A 14,724-nucleotide genomic window follows, 5' to 3' on the forward strand; every position below is an offset into this window, starting at 1 on the left:
ATACTATTCATGTTGTGTAGATGATAAGAAATGTACTCATTTGGTTACCAACATCTCTGTGACTCAGATGTCTTTGGTGGTTGTCCATTGGGTGCTTAGGTTGTGGGTAGAAGTTGGATTACTTAATAAAATGGATATGGGGATTTGGAGACAGTATAAATAGTTGGAAGCCTTTTGTGTTTAGGAACAAGGAGGACAAAATTACTATTCTGATTGATCAGACAGGAATGGCTTTAGGTTTACTTGGTTGGTGTTGATGACTAACTAGATAATGGTTTTCATAGCAGAGGGATTCAATTGTAGCCAATGAAGGTACAACTTTATTTATATAAACAAAAGCAACTAAATAAATGAAAGCAACAAAAACACCCGATGATTCTTCTTTTGGCTTCCTGGTATTTCTTATATTAGTTCACAGATCCATATCTCATTGTTGAATTAGAGACTAGGTCCCTTGAGGAAGAGTTGTGTAACGGCAAAGGACAGGCAGTCATTTTGCCATGTGAGATATATATATATATATATATATATATATATATATATATATATATATATATATAAAGTATTTCAGAGATATTTTCATGAATTGTCTTTGACACTGTGTCAGGACACTGCATCCATGGTTCTTCAGGCAGCTAGAAGTTTGCAGCGACCACATGATACTACTGCTACCAAATATTCACCTGCCCTCAAATTAAAATATAAATTAAAATTGATGTATTAGAAGCTTCTGAGCATATTAAGTATAATGAGTTGACATTGACTTTTAGCATCCAGCAATAAGAGGAAAGCACTACTGGCTGATATGTAGAGGAAGCTAAAATGGGTAAGAAGAACTAGGTAACACCCTAAGACATTTAATCTGATTTGGGCAGCATAGCAATTTAGAACTAATAATGCATCATACAAAGACTTGTAGCTAATAGTGTTAGCATGATAGTACTCAGTATATACCCTATTCAAGTTCTGCATGGCCTCTGTAAAAATCATAGATAAAAATGGGCAACTCAGAAACAACTAAAATGTTAGCCCTATTTGCAGCTGCAGTATTAGATATACCTTTAGTGGTTACAGGAAAACATTGCTTCTGACAATTTTTATGTGTGTGAACTATTCATTAATAATTTATTTTTCTAAATTGATCAGTTGTTATTATTGTTGTGGTTAGGGACTCTCAAGTCAGTTCCCACACAACAAAGACCAGTCCATACCATCCTTACAACTGCTTCGATTCTTGAGTTCATTGTTGTAACCACAGTGTCAATCCATCCCCTTGAGGGCCTTCCTATTCGTCTCTGCCCCACTACTTTACAAAACACCATGGTCTTCCCCAATGGCTGGTCTATCCAGACAATATGTCCAGAGCGTGTAAGATGAAGTCGCGCCACATGCACTTCCTTCTAAGAAGCACTCTTGGCTGTACTTCTTCCAAGACAGATTGATTTATCCTTTCAGTAATTCATGGCACTTTTACTATTCTTTTCCAGCATCACAATTCAAATTCTTCCTTGGTCTACTTTATCTGATGTCCAACTTTCACATGCGTATGAGGATCTTGAAAATATCATGGCTGGGTCAGGTGCACCTTGGAAACTAAACATAACTCCTTGGTTCTCAACAATTTAAAGAGGTCTGGTATAACATATTTACTTAATACAACTTTTCCTTTCATCTCTTGACTACTACTTCCACGAGAATTGACTGTGGATTTAAACAAGACAAAATCTTTTAAGGATCAAAGACTTAATTGATACTTGCTGAGGACAGTCATAAACAATCATTTTCTTTCCTCAAAATTACAAACAAGCCCATTTAAATAGGTAAATTCTGACTCTCAGCAGCCATATAGGGCAGAGCAAAGCTGTTGTGTAAGATTTTGGAGTTGGTCAATCTTTAAGGAACAAGGTAATCTCATAGTTTTGCAACATAGAAGACTGGTGGGTTTGAACCGCTAACCTTACTGTGAACAGCCTAATGACTAACCCACATCGACACAACCCTGCCTAATAGGGATTTTAATTACCACGATCATCTTGATACTACACAGGACATTCCACTGGCTCAGTATCTTGATGATATCATGATAATTTGATTGAATAAGTGGAAGTGCAAATTCTATTATAGTGAAGAAAGATAAATATGTGCTAGAGATTGGCAACAAAAAAATGTATTAAAGATCCAATGGCTAGACATTCTGATGAAGTTATTAGGAGTCCAGTAGGTCGTGATGTGTCAGAAGAAGCTCTCTATGATCAAGGACAAGTTTATGCACTTTGAAAAAGTCCTATAAAAAAGAAAGAGGACTGGTACCTGATAAGTCATTTTAGTTTTTGTAAACAGGACATATCAAGGTAAGAAATGAATTCATTAAATGAATTTAAGATTCATTTATTGAGAAATTCTTCAAGTGTTATTTTTAGCATGGGATCCAGAAATAGTACACTAAGTGAAAGCTGGCTTTAGTCAATATGGCACAATGTACTTTCTGTGGGTTAATATGAGTGATATGTAAACATGCTGTGTGGAGCCACCAGCAAGCCTCATTAAAATACATCACGGAATCCTAGGCTTCTCCAACAAGATAATGTATTTTATGTATGCTTTTTTTCCCTCTATTTGAAAAAATACCTTTTGTCATTCCATCAGCAATTAATAAAGACAACAAGCGAGTACAACTAGAGCTGCCTGCTGTCTTTATCGTGCAATGACAGCTGAGATCCATTGCGTGTTAGGCATCCTTCCTAAGAAGCTGAGCCCACGGGGATCCAGAAGCTATGATAAATTATATAAATATATGACTCAGAGTCCTACATCAAGTTCCTCAGATTTTCTGCTTTGAAAAATACACATAGCCTTGTTGAGACTTTTCTTTGACAACCTGTCTTGGATAACAGATGGGTTAGTTTAATATTTCAGCACCAGCTAAAATGAACTTCTCCAATATTACAGCCCCATTCATAGTTCTAAAAGGAAGCGTTAACGGGAAATCTTTACACTTAACAATCTGTAACAATAAATTTGGTCCTTAATTTAGCATGCCTTGAAATACAGATCTAATAGACAGTGAAAGTTAGCTTTATCAGTTGTATTAGGAGCTTTAAAAAAAAAGAAAGAAACCCCCTCAACGATCCAAATCAAGACATATTGAAAACAGCAATGTGTGTAGGCTTATCACAGTTGATGTAAAATGTGTGTAACCTTTTCCTTACATGCATGGATATGAGATAATACTCACCCTGAAATAATACCTCCATATTTATATGGGTGGCTTTAGGTCCAGTTTCAAGATTGTCTGGCATGTACAACTTTTAGTTCTTTCATCTTCATTGTGTAATTCTTAGTAATTTTATGAAAGAAGGCTACATTTTTATTTAGTCCTAGCTTCCCCAAGAACATAGCCAGTCTTGAACAAAAGAGCCTGCCTCACAGGTACCACTTCGAGCTTAGAGCCTCTTCTCTGAATCTCTAGTGCTTATCGAAAAAACCTCAAGTAAGGAGCAGAGACGGATGTAAATGATGGACTCTAAGCTGAGTATCCCATCCCCAAGCCAATTTGACTATAGAACATTAGACTGTCAACTAGGCAGTTTGGGGCATTGCCAGATAGAACACTGGGCTCCTACCTACATTAGTATCTTAAATAAATACACACAGCTTTTCAATGTCAATAAGTCAATATTTTCCTGTGGCATACATTTTTTTAAATAAAATGTTGTCCCTATGTTTGAATTTCAAATTTGCCTTGGCAGCCTGCAAGTTTTTGTTAAATCTGTCAGTCCTATTAGCAGAACAGACAAAAAGGAAGCCCTCGATTTTGCATAATCCCTGGAAATACCATCTAGCTACAATCAATCTGGTGTCAGCTGGATTAAATGAGCCCATTTCCTTCTTGAAGATAAAAAACAGGTCCTTCTAGCCCTCAGTATATACTGCAAGCAGAGAATTTGGTTTCCTTGTCTGAGGCACCTCTAACAGCTACATGGTTATAGTGCTTACAGAGTGCCTGATGTATGACCATCTTATCCCACGGACACAATCTCAAGTTCATGCATGATTATATTTATATTCCAAAGTGCATCAGATAACGGGTTATCGACAGCAAGATTCACTAATCTTACCATGTTACCCCAAGCTAACAGGCAAATGGCTTGCTAGATTGGTGGAATAGCTTAGTGAAGGCTCAGCAAAGGTGCCAGCAATGACATGCATACTCATCTAAGTGTATACTCAGACTTCACACTCATCTACGTGGTTTGGCTCCCTGAACTAGGTTGTTATATAATGTTCAGTTTTATGCAAATCTTCAGCAACCAATTGCTCCTTGGTCTTCAAGGGTCACCGCAAGGCTCCACAAGGATAACAATATCTCCGTAGGACTTTCATATTTCAGGCAGGTCTTCTCGTGCATTTCAAACCACAGAGACTTGACTGGCTGAGGATTTGCAACCAGGAGGGGCCCACCCCACCACAACTCACTCCCAGTTCTTGCTTTTCGTGGAGAAGTCCACCTACCTAGGATGACCATTGCTGGCACCAACACTTCCAACCATGTACATTGTGAATCATTGTCTTCAGTAAAGTGATCACTGGGTGTATGCTTGTACTTCTTTACTAATTCCATATAAACTTCATTCCTAAAGCAGCAGGCCTGCTGAGACTGAGGAAGCAACCCCAGGCTATTTTGGAATTCTGCTAACCCCAGAGCATAGAGAGATGAATGATAATAGGCATTCAAATCTCTTCTCTTTTAAAATTGTATTTGCATCTGTTACTTGGGAGAGGGGTGGAATATGAGAGCTCAAAGACTTACGAATCAAGAAAGAGTCATTATTTAATTCAAAGCTGAATAATCCTTACCTAGATTTAGGTGATTTCAGTAAACTATTGTTTTAATGCAATAGTAGAAAAACAAGATATTTGATAAGTGAGGGGTAGGTATATTGGTCTCTTGTGCAAGGTATATAAAGATGCCTTAAGGAATGGGATGCTGCTATCTATACAGACACGGATGTATCCTATTCATCCATGTCTGAGAAAGATAGCCTCCTTTTCAATAAAACTTTTCAAAATTTTGTTTACATAAAAAATAATTCTATTCTCATTAAGACCCAAACTTCCCACCCTGTATCTGTAGAGGTTGGTAAGAGTTAGGCTCCAACATTAATTTTAATTTATTTAATTAGACTTTATTTGTGTTACAATTAGATCCAAGAAGTTTCAAGACCTTTCTTATTTCTATCAGTTGACTCAGGAAAGCAAAAGTAAACATGGACTCCAGCAAGTTCTTATTAAACATGATACAACTTGCCGGTGAGCGTGCGAAGGAATTGAAGCACTTGCTGATGAAAATCAAAGATGGCAGCCGTGAGTGTGGACTACACTTCAATCTAAAGAAGACTAAAATGCTCACAACTGGACCAATAGGTAACATCATGTTTAATGGATAAAACACTGTTGTTGTCAAGGATTTTGTTTTGCTTGGATCCATAATCAAGTCTCATAGAAGCAGCCGTTAAGAGATCAGAAGATGTGCTGCATTGGGTAAAGCACTGCACAAGTCAGCTTCAGAGGTTTAAAAAGCAAAGGTGTCACCTTCAGGACGGAGGCTCTTGACCCAAGCTGTGGTATTTTCAATTGCCTACTATGCATATGAAAGTTGGACATTAAATAAGTAGAAGAATGAATACATTTGAATTGTGCTACCGCTGAAGAATATTGAAAAGTACCATGACTGCCAAAAGGACAAACCAATCTGTCTTGGAAGAAGTACAGTCAGGGTATTCAATACAGACAAGGATGGTCAACAATTGTCTAATGTATTTTGAACATGCTGTCAGGATAGACCAGTCCCTGGAGAAGGATGTCGTGTTTGCTAAACTAGAGGGGCAACTTTCAAGGGGAAGCAAGGAGGTGGATTTACATCCTGACTGCAACCAGGAGCTCAACATAGGAACACTGTGAGAATGGCACAGGGCTGGTAATGTCACCTTGAGATGTATCTGGTGTCACAATGGGTCCTCACACTACAGCCCGCAGCCACATGCGGCCCACCGAGGACATTTATCCAGCCCACTGGGTGTTTGTGCCCCATTTGTTTTTTTACTTCAAAAAAAAGATATGTGCAGTGTGCATAGGAATTTGTTCATAGCTTCTTTTTCAAACTATAGTTCAGCCCACCAACGGGTCTGAGGGACAGCGAACTGTCCCCCTGTTTAAAAAGTTTGAGGACCCCTGGACTAGATGGTCCTCAACAACAACCATGACAACAAAGAGAGTACAATGTAGGACAAAAGATGGTGGAATTTATTGTATAAGAACACTGGTATCGATGCTTTAATGTATTAGAATGAATACTTGGACATTGTTCGAAAGATTTTCTCTGTTGATTCATTGAAGTCTTGAGTTCTTACTGGGTTATGCGCAATGAGGTTGATGCGCTACTTCCTCCCGGTACATGGATCCACTGAAGAATTACTCTGAAAGACTAAGTGATGTGTTTGAAGTGTTCCAGTAAGAGAAAGAGTCAGTCTAATACTTAACAACACCCATTTGTATGGTATGAATGAAGCCCTCTATTAAATCAAATAGATACTTAAATGCAGGAAAGCAAGAATCAGGATTAAATTACATTTAAATAAAAGAACTACTTCTGGGTGCTATAATTAGTGGTTTAATTATAATATGACTTAATTGACATTATCCCCCCAAAATACAATGACTGATTAGAATTGCTCAATCTTCCTGTTGAGTTGGGTTTCTTACTCTGAGTAAAGGCAAATCATAATAAAAATTAATGTCCTTTTATACTCTTCATGCCCATGAAATGTTCTTCTTTGTTCCATAGGAAGCTGATTCACAGATTTTTATAACGCCAGTTAGTAGCAGTAGGAAGCAATAAAGGGGAGAAGGTGGACATCTCTCAGTTATCCACTTGCTATAGGCAACATTCTCTGTTGGCTGATTCTGTTGTCCATTCTGTGCCCAATTCGCTCTCCATTGTCTCATGAAAATGCCCTCCAGGCTTTTGTTCTGACTGACCTCCACTAGCTTGGATTTCTTCTATTTTCTTTTCTGATATATGACCCAAAGAGACATATTTGTTTGGAGTTTCTCAACACTCCTTCTCAGTTTTCTTTACAGAACCCAGTGTCTCTATTCCCTTTAGTAATGCATTTTGAAACATCTAAGTGAAAAACTGTTTTCTGATGCGGCCTCCACCAATATTGTACCTACCATTTCCATCAAGATACTTTTAGAATCATACAGAAGAATGAGAGGCTGGCGACATTACAGAGAAATTACATACTGCACTCTTTGTAACCTAACCCTGACCGTCGGAGAGGATGCTCATACTTTGAGTTCTTCAAAAGATTCTCTATAAATCCAAGGCTTCTTCTGATAATTCTTGTTTTCTTTGAACATTCTAAAGTTTAAATCCTGGCTTCAGTGCCAAGCAGGAGGGCTCAAACAGACTTTTCCTGTTTTAAGTAAAAAGATGAGATAAAATAATGAAATAAAATCCCTGAGAAGTGATTCAACTGTGAGACTATGATGTTTCAAGGTGGGAGAAAAAAAATTGCTATAAAGAAAAAGGAAGTCACTAAAAGCCAAGAATATAAAGCTAACAGTTTTATCGTGTAAACAGATATCTTTTAATATTATTTCAGGTTAGCTATTTGCTTGACTCTTCATTTCAAAACTTAGATTTATAAATTCATTTGAATTGTTTTTAAGGAAATAATCATCCCCGTACCATTATGGAGTCAATTCTACCCTCTGTGCAATGATAACTGTAAACTGAAAGTATTCTCATCTCTGTGGGTACTGAAATCACAAGAGCAGAAGGATAATTGTATCATTATAAGAAGGAATAGAAATGCTGGCCTGATTGTTCTTTTAAACTTTGACTCATCCAGCCAAGAGGGTCATTACATAGAGATTCACGCCGGATTTCTCTTCCGAAGAAAGGTCTAAAGACAGAGTCCATTTGGACTATTCTGAACCATTATAAGCTTATAAAAAGTGTCTGTAGCTTGAAGGCAATTTTTATTTGTATAAAGATCAAAGAGGGTAGTGAGGTCTGACTGGCTCACTTTGCTACTGATATTTCTTGACAACCTAGTGAATAGAGCATCTTGGTTGGATACTATTAAAAATGTTAATTTTTTTTGTAATTTTGCTACAAATCTCTTTGTAGATTTGCTAATGAACTGTCATTATGGTTAACAATTTGAAGGGAAAAGCAGAGCCACTCATAGAAACTGACTGCATGGGTCCCATTCTCACCATTGTGGTAACCAATTGAGTAGATTCTAGAAGAACATGATTACTGAAAAAATTCCTCCAAAGCCAAAATGAAGAAAATTACCCAAAGTCATGATGTGTAATGTCCTAACACAAACTTTCAATTCCAGCATCAGGTTGGTTTGTTTTTGCTTGTTATGTACATGAAGCATGTTTGTGACTTTGGCAAACGTATGTATATTTTTATATATTTCCATATAAATGATGATAAGTCAAAAGTTATTGCTACAAAATCATCAAGACATTAAACAGAAATGAGAAAACGCCAAGCTTCTGTTTCTCACCGCATCCTACATCTAGGTCTATTTCCTTCTAAAAGCTGTTTCCATTTTTCTATCTTTCCCCAAAGAACCACTTGTAATTCAATTTACCGCACGTCAAAAGAGAAGGGTTGGCATCCTTGGGAGACTCAAATCATGTTTCTTTTAAATTCTATTTGAGTTTTATCACAAAGAAAGAAGACGGAATAGGGGAAATCATGGATTTCAGGTAGATGAGATAAGGCTTCCCAGCAAAATTAGAATAGAATGACTCTTACTTCCAAGAATTAATAGGTTCTCTGGGCTTATGGGGAAAAAATTATTTCATGTCACTTTCCTGGTTATTCTTTTCATTATTGGAGTTTTTAAAATGTTCTTAAATTTTTCATAAGATACTCTCATGGGTGTTCTGTATCATTTGAGGAAACACATTAAAATTACCTTTGGAATTTAAAAGCATAGTGTCCAGAATTTTCTCAGCTAACCTCTCTGCCTTGAATTTAAGTGGTCCACCAGATCATATATTCATATACGTATATTTGAATTTATTAATTGCTATTCAAATTTATTTAACTTTAATAGATAATTTTGATTGCATCTTGGTCTTGGATAGGACCCAAAGGTTTCTAATTAAAATCAGCAGTGAATGCAAGAATACTAATGATGTGTTCCCTAGGTGAATTGGGAGGATGAAGCACGACCGGATGCTGTCTTGTTCTCTAGTATGCAGGGTCCCTATGAGTCAGAACCAATTAGGTTCCACCTAACAGACCAGGGGATGATAAAAATCAGGATTCTGCAAAAAGATACCGGCCCACTATTCTCATTAATTATCTGAAGGGATCTGTCGACTGTGGTATTTCTTTCAGAGTTTAATCTCTTCCCAAATGTCTTCTATTCCAATATCTCCATCTGATAAACCTATAGTATTGGGCTGCCAGGTCACGACAATGAGGAAAATAGAGAGAAGATAGTGTAAAGATGCTTTCTCACAACACCTATTTTATGTTTTCGTACAGCTGGATAAGGAGTTATTAGTCTGAAACAGAAAAATTAATTATTAATGATCATTCAATTAAATAAAACCCTAAAGTTGAACGTGGAGAAACTCCAGTCAGACTCTAACCCATGTATGTGAAAAACACAAATCCAGCCAGGCAACAAAATGGCAATTAAATTGAAAGGCCTTCACAAGCCAGAGGATATGGTTTTTTACTCTACATTTTTTTCTAGGACAATACTTGCTGGAGAGACGGGAAATAAAATAGCAGTGAACAAAGGTGTTTTATTTTTAAACAAAGAGTGAAAAATAATGAGTTCTGTGCTAATCACATTGCATTACAGCTCTCTGCTCAGGTGCCAGAGAGCCAGGAGTTCTCGCAGGGATAAAACGCTCCCACAACGGGGCATCTAATATCGCAGAAGAGAACCAGAGTTTGTGGTGAGTAGTTCTGTACTTACACAAAGCTGGTTGCTTTAGCAGTGGTTGTAGTAACTGGTGGGTCATGAGGACAAAATTGGAGGGGCGTGAATGGTTATGGAATCCATCAATTTTTTTCAGCCACCACAAAAGGCTCTGAATTCAGATAGATGAATCTTTCTTAATATTCAGATGTCAGTTTCAAAAAGTGTGCCTTGGTTACCCAATAGGAAATAGTCACTGTTCTGTCTGCACTTTACTATTCTGCCCTAATAATTAGCACAGCATTATCAATACCTTTCACTTGATTTTCTCTTCCTCAATTTGTTTTTTTATCCACGTGACACAAGTCCTGTCTTGCTCAGTTTTATGTCCCCAGTATTAGAACAGAGTCTAACATAGAAAAATCACCATACAGATTAGATGAATTAAATGCATAGATGTAGGTTCTCCTACATGATATACAGGACTATTACGCACCAGGGGTTTAAAAGTGAAACCTAGGTAACAATGAAGAAAAAAATTAGAATTTTCTTTTTTCTTTTTTTGCACTGCACATTGTCTGACTTACTGATCAAAATCAGTCAGTAATTAGAAATATGCATATTTTAAATATTTGAGAAAAAATATTAGATTGGCAAATTTACTTAACACCAGTCTCAGATTAGCATTCATGGGGAGGTCTGAGGAAAAATACCAGTTAAAATTCATGTGAATCAGTGTAATCCAATTCCATTTCAATATCTGAGGTTTATGAATTATTTTAAGTTCTAAGTACCATATATATAATTTTTCCATATTCTATATCCATTTATTATTACTACAGACAGGTAAACAGCAATTATATAAATATATGGGACATGTATATGTAGATGCATGTATGTGCGTGTCATCTCTTTTTGACAAAGAGAAAAAAACTTCAAAGACTTTCTTACTACAGGTTTAAAGTCTATTTTTGAAAATCCAAAGGCAGCCTTCTATTTTGCAACAGATGTTTTGCTTTAATGCTAGGGCTGCAAGTCTATGTTTAGTGTTTGATATCATGGTGCAGGAAGCAATTACATGAAAACCGTGCAGCCTGCAGGAAAACAACCTGAAATGGGGGCAGGTAAGGTTTATTCCAATGTTTTAAAAGAATGCGGATATTTCTGGATGTAGTAAAATCATTTTGCTTACCCGATTGACTATGGTTTCTTTTCACTGAATAATCAATTACCGATTTCCACTCTTGACATCTGCATCCCTTTCTCTGCTATCCAGGAGTGTTACACAAATCCCCTATGATCCCACCCTAGTCCCGCGACTTCTTCAGCATAATGGCATCTTATGTCGAATAGCAAGAGTTCAAGGTGTGTCCTTTGTAAGGCATAGGATGGCAAGGTAAAATGGAAATCTCTCGTAACAGATCTACGTTGAATACTACAGTATTTAACTTGTAACACTTTTAAATCCTATCAGCAAATCAATCATTAAAAGGCTTTAGTGGTTCTACATGCCAGATAAGGTTCCCCTGAGTAAATATGAACAAATGAAAACATCCAGAAAGGTTCACAAAGCCAGCACATTCCAATGCTCAAACTATGCCCTTTGGTCATTTGACATTTATATGAATACTTTGTACACAAGACTATTGGAGTGCAATCCATAATGAAAAATTTTAGTCATTCATGAAACACTTTGAAATTTGGAATTCTCCAATCATAAATGTTATGCTTACAATTGATTCCATAATCTACGTCGGTGATTTTATAAAATATGTTGACTCTATAAACCTTAAGAATAGCATCCATGTCGCAGGCTTTATTTTTTTTATTGTTACTATAGATTGAAAACATATAAGCCATGTGTGATAGGTAGGTTTATTGTGCCAACGGGGCCAGTAAGGACATGTGGGATTAATCAAGTTGTAGTTTGATTGGAGGACAAAGAGATAAATTGCTCCAGGAGCCTCACCTCCCTCTCTCTTGCTCTCTGACGATCAGGCTGGTGTGTGGCTGCCTTAGCTAGTTCTCTGCCTCAACTTGTGAGATACATTCCCTGTAGCGTGGAAATTCAAAAGAAAAGTTCGAAAACTTCCCTTGGCGTAGCACCATGTTGGGGTTAAGTGTGCTATGTCGAAGAAATCGCTGACAAGCAACCATCTAAGCAAGAGGAAGCAAAAGGCCCCCATTGCAAATATGACCTCGATGGCCTACAGACAGTGGTCCCTGGAGGGCAGAAAATGCGACGCCAATCTGGACTGGAGGAGCTTTGGGCCAAATGGATTGTTCAGCCAGGCTCCCAAGACCCATCCCCAGTGTCACCACTTGAGACGGGAGGGGAAATGACGTAGGTGGGAAGGGGCGGGATCAGGAGGAAGCTAGCGGAAGGTCTCAAGGCAGCCATGCTTGCGCCACGTGCTCCACCAGCCCACCACAGTACTTCCAGTAAGGTGCCCTTGGACTTCTCGCAGCAGCTCTAATTGCAGTGGCGTGCAGTCCCTGACCCTGACCTGAGCCCTAGCTCACCCGCCATCATAACTTCATCTGAAGAAGCGTTACTGATGTAAAGAGAGTGGCCAAAGACACAAGACGGAGCACTGCGCCTCCTGACAGAATTGCTTCGGAACCTGAAGGCAACGGTAGATTTACAATTGGCCATATGTCCGCGGATATTCAATGTCAGAAAACTCAGTCCAGAAGGAAAACCTAACACTTAGCTTCAGCTGGCCTTGCCTGCACGGGACACAACAAACTTCCACATTTCAATGACAGTGCGGCAGAGAAGGGGCGAGACTCCGCCAAGGACCTTCTCCTCCTCTTGCTTCTCAAATTCCAGAGGAAAGAAAATAAAAAACTGGAAGAAAAAACACAGAATGGTGCGAGAAGACCCTGTTTGGTTTCAGCTTCATAAAGACCTTGTTGTGAGTCCAGTGATCAGCAATGAGGATTTCTGGGCCAATGGCTTAAAAATGAAACAGCGGACAGTCTTCCGCGTCTGATCAGAAGCAGCACATTGGCATATCAGGTTGATGTCCAGCCTCAAACTGATGATCTGAGACACCATTTCACCACCGAGAGCACTGAGTCCATATTTAGGACCCATCTAGCTGTAAAAATGAAATATGCAGAAAAGTCCCCCACTCCCCACACAGCACGACAGAAAAGGAATTCTGGACACGTTTCTTCCGGTCCCTTTATTTTCACAGGTAAAGGCTAAAAACAGGGCCACAAGGCCTCTGCAGAATGTGCCTGAAACAGATGAGAAAGGATTACAACAATGGTTTCATTGGGAGTGAAAAACCCACCCCTGGATTTGACAGCTCTGGGTAATAGACCGTGAGACGAGGGCGGTGGCACTTCTTCTGTGCCGTCTGTTTCCAAGTCTAAGTCCAAGGGGAAGAGTAATGGCATCATTATCAAGAGATTTAACCACCCCAGTGCCATGGTGTTGGCAGCAGGTCTCCGGAAACAAGAAGCACACAATGAACAGAAAGGTGAGCGCCTCAGCGTGGATGGACATTGCTGAAATGCAGGCTGCTTTCAGCCAGCAGTCAAAGGGGCGAGATTACAAGAGTTCACTGAACACGAAGACTTGGGAAAAAAATTAATTCCATCAAAAAATTGCACTAAAGCTGAAGAAGTCAGATAGGTATTCTCAGGGTCCAACTCCAATCCAGTACTTCAGTATGCAACCAGTCAGGACAGTGTTACCGTAATTCATTTTCAACGTATCTGGACAAGGAATGGAAACTTACACACCCAAATTAACTCAGGTTCTCTCAAGTCGTGCCGCTAGTAATGCCATCCCATCCCTGTCACCTAGACTTAGTCAGGGAGGGGCACAGGAAGCCATAAGCCAGATGGTGGGTGGCAAATGGCATTCAGTCCGGATTGAAACATCTGTGTGTGGCTGCCGGAGAACTTCTAAGGCACTTCTGGGCCTGTTTTCCTGTCCGTGTGCCATTCCTCCAAGAAAAGTGAGTGAAAATGAAAAGCTACTTGGAACGACTCCAGTTTACAAAGCTCTGCCCATTCCCAGACAACATTCAGAAGACAGAAGTTAAGCACAAATCTGGTGAGTCACCGGGAAGAGATGCTCCAGGCGGCCTACGACAAGCTCCACACGTGACAGTCGCAGTCATGATGCATGGTGACAAAGACGTGACGTGCTCGTGGCTCATGTGGTTTTGTGAGATTGAGCCGACTGTGGTCTGCAGTCCCTCTGGACAACTGACCTGACAGACGTGCAGACGGCAGATCATTTCACAGATGTGACCAGACACACCTGCATCATGGGACTTTTGAGCCGATGCTTTTTGTACCTTGCATATATATATTTTAAAAGAAACAAACAAACAAAAAAAAGAAACAGTTTGCAGCAGTTACTCGGGAATTGCTTTTGATTCACATTAAGCTATTTTCAGCAATTTAAAACAGACAACAAAGACTTTTGTAAAATGTGCATTGACAACATCTGAGGGCTTTTCTCTTTTGTTTGTGTTTTTCTGTGTAAGTGCTTTTGTAAGTTTATGACACATGGTCCACGTATTTAGCATTTCTCCTCCATCCTCAAGTTTACTAAATTCTAGCTGTCTCCTCCGTCAGCAAATGGATGAGGATGCTTGAAAACAGAGGGAGACTACTGCTCAGCCCTCTGGAAATGGTCATAGTCAGACCACACCATTGGTCCTGTGTTTCCTATGGAAATAAGAAACAACCAACATCGCAATGCATGTGTGTGGTTTGCGGTCCCTACAGG

At 38.9% G+C, this 14,724-nt stretch overlaps 1 pseudogene; it reads left to right on the forward strand.

Annotated features, from left to right (window-relative positions):
- The window catches only part of LOC142461085 (general transcription factor IIH subunit 1 pseudogene), a 48,362-nt pseudogene extending 34,253 nt beyond the window's left edge, over positions 1 to 14,109 (forward strand).
- The last annotated feature ends 615 nt before the right edge of the window (positions 14,110 to 14,724 follow it).

This window comes from Tenrec ecaudatus, chromosome 11, assembly GCF_050624435.1.
Source record: "Tenrec ecaudatus isolate mTenEca1 chromosome 11, mTenEca1.hap1, whole genome shotgun sequence".
Classification (NCBI taxonomy): Eukaryota; Metazoa; Chordata; class Mammalia; order Afrosoricida; family Tenrecidae; genus Tenrec; species Tenrec ecaudatus.